Consider the following 6072-nt stretch of genomic DNA (forward strand, 5'->3'; position numbering starts at 1 on the left):
GGGCGAGCGACCGAGCGGGGGCGGGGAGGTGCATGCCGCCGCCGGGGAGCCTGCCGGCTCGGCTTTCTCCCTGCGATGCCGGCCGGGATTTCGCCGGGTTTCCCCTTCCCTTCCCTTCTTTCCCGTCCCTTCCCTCCGCCGCCACCGGCCTGCAGAGCCCCGGTGCTTCTTTCTGCCGGCTCCGGCAGGGGCGGCTCTTAGCCGGTGTAAATGGACTTTCCTTTGCTGTTATGTATCGCACAAAGACATTTTTCATCCCCTCCTGTATTTGGGACGGTTTACCTTTTCTTTTTGGGGGGGTTTACCTTTTTTTTTTTTCTTTTTTCTTCCTTCCTTTTTTTTTTTGTCCCTAGCATCCAGCTAACGCACCTTCCCTCTGCCTCCCGTAAGCTCTTCGAAGTAGTTTTTCTGCTGGGTGGGGAAAGTAAGAGTTTAAACGGCCCCTCAGCCAGGATGTCAAGGAGAGATGTGGTACTTACTCTGTGGCGCTTTGCCAAGGTCTGACTACAGCTGTTGCCCTAAAAGTAATGTCAGTATTAAAGTTTTGTCCATGGGTGGTGGGCTGCAGATACTACTCTGTGATTTCTGTGCGTTTCTGGTGACTAAAGCCGACAGGTGTACAAATATTTTACTACAGTCCAGGCAAACCAGAGGGTTTAGAATTTTCACTAATATTTGGTCTAATTACAATATTTGGTATACTGCAGAACGTTATACAAAAGCAAATATGAAGCATCCTAGTTTCCCTTTCCAAATCCGAAATTTTACGGACCTGCCTGTGAGTTAGGGTGATGCAATTGCAAAGTAGCATCATTGCTTTGATATTTTGTCTAATTTTGTAGCACAAAATTTTAGGAAAGTAGTCAGCCATTACAGGTGGGGCAGTTACTCAGTAGGATGTGTATCAAATGTGCGTGATATGAATCTGTTAGTTGTTCTTCTGTTTATAAACTTCTGGCTTTATTTTTTGATTGCCAGAAACAGGTCTGGTTCTATATAGTAAATTAAAGGGTTTGCTTTTCTTTTTCGACCAAATTAGTACTGAATAGTGTTATATATATACTGAACGATCTCCAGAGTACTTATAAATAACTTTGATTCAAAAATTTACTAAGACTCACTTTGTCTCGACTGCATTTCTGCACTAGTGTAACTTCTGTAAAGTTCTCTTGGAAGGTGTCTGTCTTTGCACATTGTGTTTGGAACAGCAGAAGTCAAGCTTAAAATGGGCCTGCTTCAAATAGGTATGCTTTAGGCTAATTTTCAGTAAAGTAGTGAAACCTGGCAATAGTCCATGGTCAACTTCGTCAAATTCGGGTCTCCTTCAATAGCTGCTTACTCTAGGGTTACCAAAGATGAATAGTAACATTTTGAAATACTGCAACCAGGTGATAACTTTAGGAAGCTAGACTTTGAGCCTAATGCGTCAATAGCATCACATCAGCATCTGATCAAATCTGAATTGCTAGAAATCTGTTTTTCCTAATAAAGGACAAATATAAGACATGAACACTTACATGCCGTATAAGATTTTGTAGGTGACCAAGGTAATTTATTTGTAAAAGTCCATGACAACATAAAAAAAGCTGTAATTTTAATGCTTACAGTGTAGATTATGTGTTACTTCTTTTTACGTACCTTTGAAGTAATTGTGGCTAAAATTAGTTATCTTTACAGTGTGCTCTTGTGGCCGTCATATAGCTAGCTTCCAGCTGTAACTGCACAGACAGGAGAAAGATTAGCAACATTTCAGGGATACCTGCAGAAGCAAGCAGGAACAAACTACTGTCAAATGCACAAAGTGTGTGGCGGTGTATCTCTCCATAATGTGTTGGTTATTGGAAAGCCAAACTGCTGAAAATCCCAAGTGTTGTGATAGTAATTACAAAGAGATGCATTATTTTTTTTTTTTTTTACCCTTGAAACTGAAGGAATGTAGGAAGTGTAAGCCCCCAAAGGCATGTGGCATTTCTTAAAATAGCTTGCCGGTTGCTCCTTGGATTTGGAGTGTGTGTGCGTGTGTAGCAGTCTCACCATACTTGGGAGTTTTCTTTACAAGATGCACAGAGAAAGTGAAATATAATCATTTCCTTATGTTCCCAGAGGGGGAAGTACTAGATTTCAAATCTTTTCTATGTGTTTGTGGTTGTATCTAATAAATCAGGAATTTTAATTGTTGTCTTTAATCTATAGTAAGTGTTTGGAATAGTGTTTATTGAAGAGTGATTTGAGTATTTTGCTCTTAAAAGAGCTTGAAGTTTACAGCAATGTACTCTTTATGAGGGAGGCACTTTAATATAAACCAGATGAAAGCATGATTATTTTAATAGCAATCTTTAAAGTTTCCATTATGTTCTCATTGCTTTCTCTGACTCAATGCATAAATTTATTGGAAAGCTTAACTCACCTGCTGTCCCATCTTTAGATTTGTTCAGTACTTGTATTCCCATGTTTATTTTTTGAGTTAGCAGTGTATGTAAATAATTTTGTCATTCAACTCCAGAGTCTTAGGTGGTTTGTATAAACAGCTTGAACATCATATATATAATGCTTAAAGCCAACTTAGTGTATATCTAAAACAATACAGTGTACTTCCTTTTAAAGACAGGGCTTAAGGCTATTTTTTAATTTTACTTGCTGGATTTGCCTCTATTGAGGTACGAAAAGAACGTTGTGTGAAATTCTTCAAAATTTCGCTATGAATAGCTCTTGAAGGCCCAGACCTGGGCTGGATGTTCAGTAGGAGTGTACACAAGAGAATGTTTTCAACCGTTCAGGAGTTTTTTGAGCAGTATGTAAACATGCATAAGTAAAATGAGACCAACACTGTTTCATTATAAGCGTGCAGCTGTTTTCTTCTCTGTTCCTTTCTAAGCATACAGCCATGAGTCTATCATACATCACGAAACTGAGTGATTAGAACAGCATCCAAAAATTCTGACCCATCTTTAGATCCAGTGCACTGTGTGGCTCATGCCAAGAGATACATACCCGTACGGACTGCTTGTGGGTTCGTTAACCTGCATTGCCCTCGGCTCACTGCACCCCTGTGGTGCCGTTGCTTCTTGGGGTGCTTAGCCGCTTGCTTGGGCTGTTGGAAGTTGCGCAGAAGGATGCTATGTCAATGGCAGAGTGTACATCTGTGCTCCTAACCTGCCTCTCTGCTCTCTTGCTGAGCTAATGCTGGACACTAGAAACCAGTATCCTGCTCTTTGAATTAGGTTTTTTTCCTTTACTCCACAGGGGAAAAAGGAAACATTCCTAAGCAGACTGTACAGTCAGTTTGTTGTATCTGACCCTTGATATTTTTTTCCTAGGGCTTTATAGTCTGAGGAAGCTTTGTAAATAAACCTTGCAAAAATGCCTGACTGGGTAGATAGGAGGCGGTAAGTCCCAGTGGAAATTCTTAGGGTCTGTTTGTGTAAAATCTCTTTTATTAGAAAAGTGGACCTAATAGATGATTGAAGGAGAGGAGGATTTAAGGACAAAATCCAGTCTCCATCCTGCAGGAATTTTTATTGTCATTTCAGTCATAGAGTTACTTCTCTTGACTTAAGTAAAGTAATTCACATGCCTGAGGTTAAGTATGTTTATTTGCAGAATGTGGTTTTGGCATTAAGAAACAGCTGCTTTTAATACAATAAGGAACAATATATGGAATAGGTTAGGTAGCATTTCTGTGCTAGTTGAATAGTATAAGCTTTATGCAATTTGTTTAATTATAGAAATAATAGGACTTAATGTTATTAAGTAGAATGTCTTTTTGCATCTGCTATGAATTAAATCCAAGTGGGAAAATAATCCTGTTAATGATGCTTGGTATTTCTAAGTTACTCACTACGCAGATTTAAAATACTAGGGCTCAAAAGTACTCTGGTTTTGAAAGTCTGTTTCAAATGTCTCTATAAGCACAGTTAATGCTGAACTTGAAGCGTGGGTATGTGAGCATGCAGTATTGTTGTGAAAGAAAAAAAATCTGGAAGTAGTCCGGTATGTTTTGTTTCTTTTGGACAAGTTAAGTTTTGGATATAGGTGCTGTAAACGTAGTTTTCAAGGATGGCAAATAGCCTGTTACTTGAGGCCATAAAGTTTTTTTTGAGAGACAAGTAACTAAAGGGTGAATTCTAACATTTCAGCTGCTTGATTTGCAGCAGCATGTTTTAAAGCTGAAAAGTGGCAAACTGATGAAATGTAAAATGAACTAAAAATAGGGTGCTGATGGCATGCCATTTGCCAAAATAATGGCGTGTGGTCAAACCCAGAGTAATATGTTGATTCTTACGTTGTAGACTTTTGCTCCCCACCCCCTCCACCCCCCTTTTGTTTGTTTTTTTGTAAGAAAATCACTTGAGTATGCCCCAATGCAAAGTTTGCCTTAAACACTAAGGGCATAATGCACTAAGCAGCCACTGGACTCCCCTTGTGATATCAGTGCAGTTTTTTAAGTTTTGGGTTGGTTTTTGTTTGTTTGTTTTAAACACTTAAAAGCAAAGATATTCCATTTCTTTTTGTGCTTACTGGCGACTCATCTTTTTCCTGGACTAGTAAATCATGTGCTGCTATTCCCCCTCCATTGTTCTGTAACATAGGCATAACAATTCTGTAACGTGTGCGATGTAATCTGTAGCATATCTGTAACAAATTCAACACTTCTGGGATGCATTAAGCAACTGCTTATGTATAAAAGAAATGTTTCAAGTGTGTGCAGTAAATTTGAGTAGTTCCAGCGCTGCTAGACTAACTGCATGTGCTTGTTGCAGTTTTTCTGCGTGTCTGTTGGAGTCACAGCCCTCTTGGGGTGCCAAACCCACTGCACAAGTACAGAATGATTGTTTTGCATATATTCAGCATAGCTGGTGTGGGTGGCGTCATTTGGGATTTAGTGCTTAAGGAAGTTATGGAATGGGGTAGAGGATGCTGTCAGCTTACAGAAAGCTGTAGCGAGTTTCAGATCAGTTTAAAATTGGTCTACCCCCAGATCAAGGAACAGCCTCAGTCTGTGAAGTATATATGGTTCACAGGCTGCAGATTGATCAACCCTAATTTAGAACTTGTAGTGCTACCTTGTAATTAGATAGCACAGATATTTAAACCCAACGAAAGTACTGTTGAGGTTCACAGGTGTGTAGAGAGGTGCTGTTTAAAAGGTATAGCATGTGCATAGTACAGTGGTCCTATGAATTAAATTTTGTGCTTTAATTGATAAAATTAAGTATTTATATTCCCTTTTTAAAATTGTACCAGCATTTTAAAATTCACAAAACGGTTGAGGTCGGAAGGGGCCTCTGGAGGTCATCTTGCAAGCCCCCTGTGCAAGCAAGACCACTGAGAGCTGGTTGCCCGGGATCATGTCCTGACAGCTTGTCACTATCTCCAGGGATTGAGACTCCACAACTTCTTTTGGCAACTTAAAGTGAATTGACGGTTCACTTTATTATTGGTAGCTTAGGCATGAAATCAGCATAATAGAATAATAAAGTATTTGTAGTATTGCGCCCTGAAAAATTTCTTATGTAAAAACATAAGTACCGATTGAAAACAGAAGTCTGCCTAGTCTAATATCCTCTCTTCTATGGGTTCTGTAAACAGATGTGTAAGGAAGAACAGGACATTCATATGAATACTTCCAGTTTTCTAAGACTTCAGTGTTTTTCAGATCGAGATCATTCTGAGCCATATTTGGCTCCTGTTGAACTAGCAAGCACTAACAAGTTTCTTTTCTCTGTATTTATCTAATATACTTTTGAACTTTTAATGTTCTTCAACATGAGTATTTTGCACACGTGCAAATCTTTTTGCATATTCAGTATATACATTGGCAATCGGGAAACAAATTTACTGTAAACAATCTCCTCTTCTCCATTTTGAATTACACTCCTCATGGCTTGAAAACTCTTGTGCTGTAGTTAGGTCACAGAAGATAATGAACAGCCTCTTCCCTTTTGACCTTGTTTGAGCTGTTCTTAATTTATACCTCCTTGGATACTTTAGTCACTAGGAAACATGTAGTGTATTCTGTAATGCAGTTTTAAGAGTTTTTTTTGTAGAGGGAAATCTTATTTTAATGTTAAA

The sequence above is a fragment of the Charadrius vociferus genome, unplaced genomic scaffold (genome assembly GCF_000708025.1).
Source record: "Charadrius vociferus isolate BGI_N301 unplaced genomic scaffold, ASM70802v2 scaffold102, whole genome shotgun sequence".
Taxonomy (NCBI): domain Eukaryota; kingdom Metazoa; phylum Chordata; class Aves; order Charadriiformes; family Charadriidae; genus Charadrius; species Charadrius vociferus.